Source organism: Diceros bicornis (assembly GCF_020826845.1).
Source record: "Diceros bicornis minor isolate mBicDic1 chromosome 16 unlocalized genomic scaffold, mDicBic1.mat.cur SUPER_16_unloc_1, whole genome shotgun sequence".
NCBI classification, from domain to species: domain Eukaryota; kingdom Metazoa; phylum Chordata; class Mammalia; order Perissodactyla; family Rhinocerotidae; genus Diceros; species Diceros bicornis.
In genome coordinates this window covers 1,222,181-1,232,352 of record NW_026690870.1, presented here as the reverse complement: position 1 = coordinate 1,232,352, position 10,172 = coordinate 1,222,181, and the positions used below count along the sequence as shown (strand labels likewise).

The window sequence follows — 10,172 nt, the reverse complement described above, 5'->3', positions numbered from 1 at the left end:
TTTAAATGATGGCATCGGGCATGGTCCATGATCTTCAGGACAGCCATATGATAAGCCACATGATAATCAGAATTTTTAAGACAAGGTACTGTTAGGTTTTATGGTTTGAGTGAGAACAAAGGGAGAGGCCTACAATTGACACACAGTTTACACACAGCAGAGAACCCTCCCTCACCTCTTCCAGCTCCTGGTGGTTCCTGCTTCCCTGTCTTGTGGCAGCAGATCTCCAATCTCTGCCTATGTCTTTCACATGATCTTTTTCCCTCCATGTCTCTGTGTCCTCATCTCTTCTTACAAGGATGCCAGTCACTGAATTGAGGGCCCACTCGTTTAATCTTCTCAGCAATCCTGGAGGTAGATACTGTTGTTATCCTCATTTTCTAGGGAGGCTCAGAGGGGTAAGTTAACTTGTCTAAGACTGTACAGCTAGGCAGAGGCAAAAATCAAACCCTGACCATTTGGCCCCAGCAGCCATACTGTTAGCCATCTTGCTGCACTGCCTTATAAGTGAGCATGGGTGAAAGGCTCTTCAAAAGTTGGGAGGAATTCCTGATCAGATAAAAACATCCTAGCTACATCATGTGAAATATTTCAATTATTTATTTAGATTCTGCATTTTTATCTAACTCTGGGAGCTAGTGAAATGGTCTCCCTTAGTGCTGTAATATTCCAGCTGAATCAGGTGAGCCGTGAAAAGCAGAGTGCCCATCTCTAAACTGCTCACATTTCCAATAAAAGGAGCATCCATTTGAGTTGGCTTTTTTGGAGAGAAGAAATACCTTCAAGCTCCACTGAAGAAAACTTCAAGCAAGAAGACAGATGTGTGCCTAGTGTGCAGTGGCTTTGCAGTGGCTTTGGCTGTGGATTTGAGCCATGTCAGGAGAGGTGGTGGAGCTGTGAGCGGAAGAAGCCCCACAGCAGGAGAGGCACCAGACGAAGACACCCCAGCGTTACACAGTGGGAAGAGTTCCATCCTGAGAGGACAGCCTGCAGCTCCCAGGATCTGAGTAGTATTCATAAGACCAAGGCAGCCACTGTAGAGCCCAGGCTTATCTCCAAGGGGTGAAGTGACCCGTGTTCTGGAGGGGACACCTGGTTAAAATAAACATCCTGGCAAGGGGAAAGGAGTCATAAGACTATCCTGAAGTGCCCATATTTAAAGAGGAAATGACTTAGGTTGGAATTGCCGGGAAGCAGATCCTGAGACAAGGATTTGAGTATAAGTAGTTTATGTAGGAGGTGGTCCCAAAAATCCCAAATAGAGGAGAGAGGAAAGTGACAGGGCCGATAAAGAGTGTGACTGAGTAGGTTACCTCTGTGAGCAGCTGGAGCTCAGTCCCCTTACGGAACCTTGGAAGACTGTAGAACATGCCTCAGAGTTATTGCACACGGGGGTGGGAAAGGGAGGCGTTTACCCTTCCCCTCCCGTCTGTCACTGACTGAGTGTTGTGCCTGGCTCCACTTCTGGCAGCTGCACAGCAGCGAGGGAAGTGCTCCGGCCAGGAGGCATGGGTGCTTGTAGGAGGACACTGTGGGCATGTACTGGGGTGGTGAGGGCCCCAGGGATATGGGCCTGGCCTTGTCATACTTGCTACAGGAAAGAACAGTAGGGGAAGGGGGTGAAGGAGTTGGGTTCTTACTTAAAGTTGTCTGTATAAGCCTCAGTTTCTTATCCTTGCTGGCCCACAGTGCTTCCTTCACCAACAGTCCCCTTGAATCACTGCTCAGTTATACACAGTGCACAAGAATCTCCCTAATGTGCGGCTCTGAGCGGTTGCCCAGGTTTCTAATACCAAGCTATTGTGCCTTCATGGGGATGGTGACCCCTCAGCTCTGCCATCCTCAAAGATGTGACTTCATTTGACCCAGAGCGATGACAAGTCGAAAGGTAGTCTCTCTGTGTTCAGCTGGACCTCTTTTATCTTAATAGCTTTTAATTCATGTGTGTTTCTATTCAGAAAACAATTAGAAATTAAACTGAATACACAAACAGTTTTTCAAGTCCTGGCCCTAAAACTAGATCTGCAGGCCTGTTTTCAGGAGAGGGTAGTAACTGCTCTTCTCTCCAGGCTCGCTAGACCATGAGCTCCCGTGGGGCAGGGCCCAGGGCCCCTTCCCCTGCTACACCTGGTGAGTGAGAATGGCCCGCTGACTTCAAAGAGGGAGAGGAGACAGCTATTCTCTTTGAGCCAGGTGTGCACGCCTCCCATTTCACATGGAGTTAGAGGGCAAATGAAGTTTGAACTCTCCACATCCTGCTTCCTTTTAGGGGTGCCTTCCAGGTGGGTAGTGGGAAATGTGGCTCAGATTTACAGCTAACACTTACATTGGTCTTACTGTGTTTCAGGTACTAAGGTCTTTATATATGTGTGTATATAAATATTTATAAATATACACACAAACATAAACATATACACACTCTCATTGCAACAACCTTACAAAGTAAGAACTATTTTTGTACCCATTTTACAGATTAAGAAACAGAGGCCAAAGAAGTTAGGTAACTTGTTCCCAGGTCACACAACTGGTCGGTAGAAGAGCAAATCTCAGCAGACTGGTTCAGAGCCTTAATTAATAAATATATCTACTCACTTTTCAGTTACTGGAAGAAAGATTTCACTTAGGAAAATGATGAGAGGGAGACTTTCTTTAAGGGATTTAGCTTCTCTCGTAGTCAAGAAAGAAAATAACAGTAAAGTCTTACCTTTTGTGGAAATGTTTGGCTACCCAACTATCGTTCCTTTCGCCTTCTCTGTGGTGAAATTATGGGACAAGTGTGTTAGGTGTCAAGGCTCTTACAAGTGAGAAAGCTGTGTTCATACATATAGGTGCACATCTTACAGTGGAGTGACGGGGAAGAGAGAAAAAGTGAACGAGAATGGGAAAAGGAAACATAAGTCGATTTTGCATGAGGCAGATAAATTTTGTGAGTAACAGTTTCTTTTCTCCTTTTGATAGTACAAGGGATTACAGAGGCCTCCACAGGAGAACAAATATTGATTTCTTGTTCTTTAGAAGACTTTCCAAACTTTGTGTACTTATATTCTATGAAATACTGTATTAGTAGAAAAGGACAGCCTGCTTCATATAGTCTGAAAAAAAATGTTAGTGCCTAGAACTTTTTTTGGAAAGGAATCTAGCAATAACCATCACAGTTAATAGCCATATATACTTTATCCCAGCCATCCAACTTTTGGTAATCTATGCTCTAGGAATAGAAGCTCTAGTTAATTTAATAATGTTAATATAGTGAAAAAAAATTAAATATATGAGGAAGGAATGGACAGGTGGTTAATCCATTTTAGGAAAAAGGAGCCTGCCTGTGGATGAGATTGCTTTTTTAATTGTGGTAGAGTATGAGTTGCTTTTATCTTTACTCAGGTCTCTCAGAATTAGAAAATGGAGTTGGTGTTCTGTCTCTCTGTGGTAATTCTTTAGTGAACAGGGAACTCTAAGAGACATAGTTATATCCTGAGTCACCCTATTTGGGAATTTCCAAGCAGATACAGGGCATATTAAATTGTATTATAAAAGAATGAGCTGTTGCCTTGATATTCTCAGACACTTGTTAAGCTTCTGTTCTTTACTTGAAACCAAGACTTAACTTGTATTGTTTTGATGAAGGCAGTTGCTTTGGCTTAGAGTTATTGGGGAAAATGTTGAACAAAAAATGTTCCATCATTTTTTGAAAATCACCTACTGGTACAATTTAGGAATGCTGAATTTCTCCTGAAGCTTCTGTCTGCTTTTCTACTCTTCCCATTTACCCTACAGGGACTTGATTTTATTTATCAGGTACAAGTTCCATTTAGAGTCTATTTTAGTAGATCTGGTTTTGTACTGGTTGTATTTACTAAGAAATTAGACATAGACTTCAGATTCATTATTAGGGATTTTTATTTATTTTTTCAAAAAAGCTATGGTTCAGTAACACAATTTGAGTTTAAATGATTCAGTTTTGAGAATTGTAGCATAAGAAATGGGCACTGGAGTGCTTGTGTCTGGGTTTGAATCCTGTGACAGAGAGCAAATTGTTCAACCTTGCTAAATCTTGTAAGAGTGGGGATAATAATAATGGTTGTTTTGAAGATTAAAAAAGGTAATAGATATCTGCTTGACATCTGGTAAGTGCTTGACAAATGTTCACTGATCTTGTCACCACCACTCTTACCACTGTCACCATCATCACCATCTTTATTCTCCACTAGGTTAGCCATACTTTGGTCCTGGCTTCTTGCCGCTGATCTAGGATAGTGGAGAGGCCAGCTATGGGGGTAGAGAGGCTAGCTATGAATTAAAGAAATGGGAAGTAAAGCCCCCTGGTGGTAACAACTCATAATATATTGATTTTATAGTGATTTATCCTACAAAATAACTTAGAATACATCCTTTGAAGCCTAAATTTAATGGATCCATTTTAAAATTTAGATAGTTCCAATGACTATTGGATTTAATGGCCAGAGACATCTCTTTGTGGCCTCAGTTGAGAAAATTTGGTTGTGTCTATAATCTATCACAGTGGCAAAAAGGAAAGAACAGTTACAAATCACATTGGTGTGGTGTCTTAGTTGGCTCAGGCTGCCATAACAAAATACTACAAACTGGGTGGCTTAAACAACAGAAATGTATTTTCTCCCTCTTCTGGAGGCTGGAAGTCCAAGAGCACGGTGCCAGCAGGGTTGGTTTCTGGTGAGGCCTCTCTCCTTGTGTTGCATGTGGCCACCCTCCTCTGTGTCCTCATATGGCCTCTCCTCTGTGCCTGTGCGTGGAGAGAGAGCGATCTCTGCTGTCTCTTCCTCTTCTAAGGACACCAGTCCTATCAGATTAGGGCTCTACCCTTATGACCTCATTTAACCTTAATGACCTCCCTAAAGGCCCTGTCACATTGGGGATTGGAGCTTCAACATAAGAATTTGGGGCCAGCACAATTCAGTTTATAACACATGGTAAAGTAAAATAATTCCTTCAGGATTGTTATATGTGTTTTTATTAAGGGATATTTTTGAAATCTTCTTAATGTAATTTAAGGACTTGTTTATGTGGAAACTAAAAAGTGATAATTATACTGTGTGAAAAGCTGAAAATTTAGTCTGACAGCTCTGTTTCCATTCTACATTCACCTTGATGCTTCCCAATTCCCTTGTCTGGGGAAAAAATATATTAAGAAAAAATTAAAATTTCCTCAGCATATTGTAAAACGAAGTATAACAAATATTTTTTCAAAGTACAGTAGTGGTCAAGATCCTCTTGCTTTGAAAATTCCGGTTAGTAATTATTAACCGAGACATCATTATAATAATTCTAAACTTGCTGATATCTCCTTATATATGTCCCCTCTTTTCCTCCAGCAAAGAGGAATGCCTGATTGAAGAAGTTACCTTCTGTTCCTTAATAAGTATTTTCAGTTGTGTTTGTTTGCTTTGCTATCACTTTGCCCAACTCTCAATATTTTTTAAGAAATTGCAGATGGGTAACTGTGACAGGAAAAGGAAGAACTGAACTAAAATCTTTGATTATAGATTTACCTCAAGCACTCAACTACAGAAAGTAATAGGAAGGCGTAAAAAAGTTGATCATTATGTCAGATCCTTAAATTCTGATACACGATCCTTCTTTCGGCAATAACATCTGTCTCTCAAAAACCTGTCAATTCCTAATATTATTCTAGTGTCAACAATAATGTGAAACGCAACATTCTCTCTTCAGCTTCCCTGGTTCAGTAACTGCTTTGAGAAGACGCATAATTATGTTCAGAATTTTAAGATTCAAGACCACCCTATTTCCTGTTGCTAAGCAAACCAACTGACAGACTATTTTAAAAAAGAAAAGAGACGCCTGTCTTTGTGCCTGTTCTCGGCAAGTGGGAAATCTGCCAACCTGCAAAAGCCCAGCTTGTATTTCGCTAGAGCCAATATTTTACTTTGCAAATGTTGAGCCCGTTCAAATGTAGCATTACCTTATGGTGAGCAGGAGTTAATTTTTGCAGATTTCTTGTACATTTTTTGTTATAAAAGTTTAAAGTATTGCTGGTGGGCATGTAAAATGGTACAGCCACTTTGGAAAACAGTTTGGCAGTTTCTCAGAATGTTCAATATAGTTCCCATATGACCCAGCAACTCCACACCTAGGTATATACTCAAGAGAGGTAAAAACATGCACACAAAATCTTATGTGCAAATTTCAAAGCAGCAGTATTCATAACAGCCAAAAAGTGGAAACAACTCAAATGTCCATCATCTGATAAATGGAGAAACAAAATGTGGTATATCCATGCAATGGAATATTATTTGGCCGTTAAACGGAAGTACTTATAACTGCTACAGCATGGATAAACCTTGAAAACGTTATGCTGAGTGAAAAAAGCCAGTCAGGGGCTGGCCCAGTGGTGTAGCGCTTAAGTACACGCGCTCTGCTTTGGCGCCGCCGGGTTCGCAGGTTTGGATCCCAGGCACAGACCTATGCACTGCTCATCAAGCCATGCTATGGTGGCATCCCATATACAAAACAGACGAAGATGGGGACAGATGTTAACTCAGGGCTAATCTTCCTCAGCAAAAAGAGGAAGATTGGCAACAGATGTTAGCTCAGGGCCGATCTTCCTCACCAAAAAAACGAAAAAGAAAAAAGCCACTCAAAAAAGACCACCTATTACACCTATTGTATAATTTTATTGATATGAAATGTCCAGAAGAGGCAAATCTTTAGAGACAGAAGGTAAGTGGTTGCTAGGGCTGGAGGTTGGGGAGGATGGGGAGTGATTGCTAAAGGGTATGGAGTTTCTTTCTGGAATGATGAAAATGTTCTAAAATTGATTGTGGTGATAGTGGCACAGCTTTGTGAATAAACTAAAAAACTGCTAAACTATATAGTTTAAAAAGATGAATTGTATGATCTGTGAATTATGTCTCAATAAAACTTTTTAACAGTTTCAATTAAGTTAAATTTGTTAAATTTGGGGAAAAAAAGCCAAGAAGACAATGTTCATTTTCCTGGCATAATCCTTTACAAACAGATTTTGGGTAATTTCTTTTTCCTGTGTTTAGATTGATCTTTACATAGGTATAAGCATACTGAATATATAATTTTTTTTTCATTTACCATATTTCAACATTTCCCTTGATGTGACATAGTCTTCATTTGCCTCATTTTTATGACTTCCTAATCTTGCCTATTTTGTTGTCATATAGGTCGCTTCCAACTTTTCATGATTATAAATAATGCTGCAAATGAACTTGTTTGTCCACGTAGCTTTTTTTTCTGTTAGGTTTATTTCCTTACAATGTTTCCATGTAGAATTATAGAATCAAAGGCAACAAGGATATTTAGGACCCTTAATGTCTGACTCTTTTCCAAGAGGATTCTGCCTGTTTATTCTGCTACCAAGAATGCAAGAGCTTCTATTTTACCTATCATTCATCAGTACTGGGGGTTATAATTTTTTAAGTGAACTTTTCATTCTAGAATAATTTTAGGTTTGCAGAAAAGCTGCAAAGATAATATCAAGATTTCCCTTGAATTCCTTACTCAGTGTCCGCCATTGTTAACCTCTTACATTATAGTGCCACACTTGTCAAATCTAAGAAACCAACATAGGTACATCACTATTGACTAAACTCCAGACTTTATTCAGATTTCACCAGTTTTTCTATTAATGCCTCTTTGCTGTTCCAGGACCCAGTCCAGGATTGAGTGTTATAATTTTAATTTAAAAAAATTTAATGTAATGGGTATAAAATGATATTACATTGTTGTCAGTCTTGTTTTTTGTTTTTTTTAAGCCAAGTTTTTAAGGGAATATTTCTAACTATTTTGTTTGATAGGAGAAAGATTGGAAGTTAATTTCCCTCCCAATAAACTTAGTTTATCGGGGCTGGCCTGGTGACACAAGCGGTTAAGTGCGCGCGCTCCGCTGCAGTACCCAGGGTTCGCTGGTTCGGACCCCGGGCGCGCACCGACGCACCGCTTGTCAAGCCATGCTGTGGCGGCGTCCCATATAAAGTGGAGGAGGATGGGCATGGACGTTAGCCCAGGGCCAGTCTTCCTCAGCAAAAAGAGGAGGATTGGCAGATGTTAACTCAGGGCCCATCTTCCTCACAAAAGAAAAAAAAAAACTTACTTTATGAAAGTGTTATTCCTGTCACTTGAAAACTAGAAACACACTTCTGTGGTCTTCCTGCCAAAAATGCATAACCAGAATGTAACCATGAGGAAACATCAGTCAAACACATATTGAGAGACAGTCTACAAAGTAGCCAGCCTATATTCTTAAAAAGATGTCAAGGTCAAGAATGACAAAGACAGACTGAGGAGCTGTTCCAGATTAAAAGAAATTTAAGAGACATGACCCTAGATTGGATCCTGAACCTGGAAAAAAGTTGGCTACAAAGGAGATTGTTGGGCCAATTGACAAAATCTGAATGTGGACTGTGGAATGAAAAATAAGATTGTATCAATGTAAAATTTCCTGATTTTAATCATTGAACTCTGCTCATGAAAGAGAATGTCCCTGTGGACATTTGGAAATACATACTGAACTGTTTAGGGGGAGAGAGGGAAGATGTCTGTAACTTACCTTCAAATGGTTCAGGAAAAAATAGTATGCATATATATAAACATACTCACATGCATGTATGTAGAGGGAGAGAGAATGATAAAATAAATGGGGCAAAACATAAACAATTGTTAAATCCAGCTAAAGAGTATTAGGGAAGTTTCTTGTATGATTCTTGCAACTTTTCTGTAAGTTTGAAGTTATATCAAAATAAAAAGTTACCCCTCTCCCCCTCCAAAAAAGTAGAACTTTTTTCCCTATTGAGTCTCCTAAATAATTTTCTATTTATTCCTATTGGGTCTCAGCAGATCCTCAAATACAAGTTGCCTCCTTTGATCCTTATGGGGGAATAATGCACCAGACTGATTTTTATGCATAATTAAGGGTAATCTTTTTATAACTCCTGATTTATTACATGCCACTAAAATATAATGTTCTCATTAATTAGTGTATTACTAGAGTTTGTTGAGGACCCAGAGTTCCATATTCTAAAAAGTCTGGAATTCTTGGCAAAATGGCACTTAATAACTACTTGCTATCACAGAGAATTGTAACTTCTCCTGTTTTTAGGAAGTACCCACTGTTAACAGTGCTTTTTTGAATTGGTCATTGTTTTCAGTTCCTGTGGTTACGGAAGCGTTTACTGTAAGTTAAATCATGGTTTTGTGCTACTTTTGTTGATCGCACAGGTTACCATTTAGACTCTTGTTGTTTCTCTCCGCTTCTTGGCTCTCTGCATTCTTTGTCCAGTGGAAATGGGCCTGGAGTCTTCTGCCTCTCTTAGTGGGTCAGAGGAGTTTGAGAACTACTGGTTGCAAGGAGTAACTCAAGGCACTTCCTTTGGCCCTCCCAGGTGGCTTTCTCATCTCTGAGACAGGCCTACACCTTTGCTTTATGTCTTGACCTTTAACAGACCAACAAAGAGGGAGGGACTGCTGTGTACTCCCTGAGCTGGGTTAGTAATTTCTCTGGTATTGGTTCATCAACACTCCCTAAATGAGTCTTGAAAGTGAAATATCCAGGGCCTTCCAAACTCACAAGTCTGGTCACTGATTTGCCTCAGGTCTTCACTAAATGACCGCTATTGTGTACCTACTCTGAGTCCTCACGTGCAGCCAGCTGAAGCTCAAGCACAGTAGCACATCACTTGGAGCCATCTTTATAAATAACTTATTTTGAGAACAGGAAAAATGAAAGTAGTTGTTACATTAGGGTACTGGTAATAGGTGATTTTTGCCTGTTTTAAAATTTGTCTTTGTTATTATATCAGCTTTTCAATTACAAAAGGAATAGAAGACACATTGTATCACAAATACTGTTCATATTGATAAATCAGAATGTTGATTAATATAATTTTGCTAATTAAACCATATGGTATAATGGAAAACTCTTAGGAATGACGTAATGGCCTCTTTGGATGGTGAAATTGCAATATCCTCTAAGGCAATCTTGACCCAACAATTTTATTTCTAGGAAGCTGTCCCACTAGTATTGTCACGTTTGCAGATAGACATACACTCAAGGATATTGTTGCAGCATGGTTTGCAGTGGTAGATGGTGGGAAACAAACCAAGGTCCATCAAAATGAGACTGGTTAAATAAATTATGGTGCATCTATAGA

The 10,172-nt window shown here is 39.7% G+C and overlaps 1 long non-coding RNA gene across 1 annotated transcript; it reads right to left on the bottom strand.

The window, feature by feature from the left end:
• Positions 1–299: 299 nt before the first annotated feature.
• LOC131401788 (uncharacterized) lies at positions 300–9,681 on the bottom strand. The gene is made up of 3 exons (XR_009217966.1): positions 9,590–9,681; positions 2,705–2,752; positions 300–348 (listed from the first exon to the last, which is right to left on the bottom strand). It is a non-coding gene; the product is annotated as an uncharacterized LOC131401788 (long non-coding RNA).
• Positions 9,682–10,172: the final 491 nt, after the last annotated feature.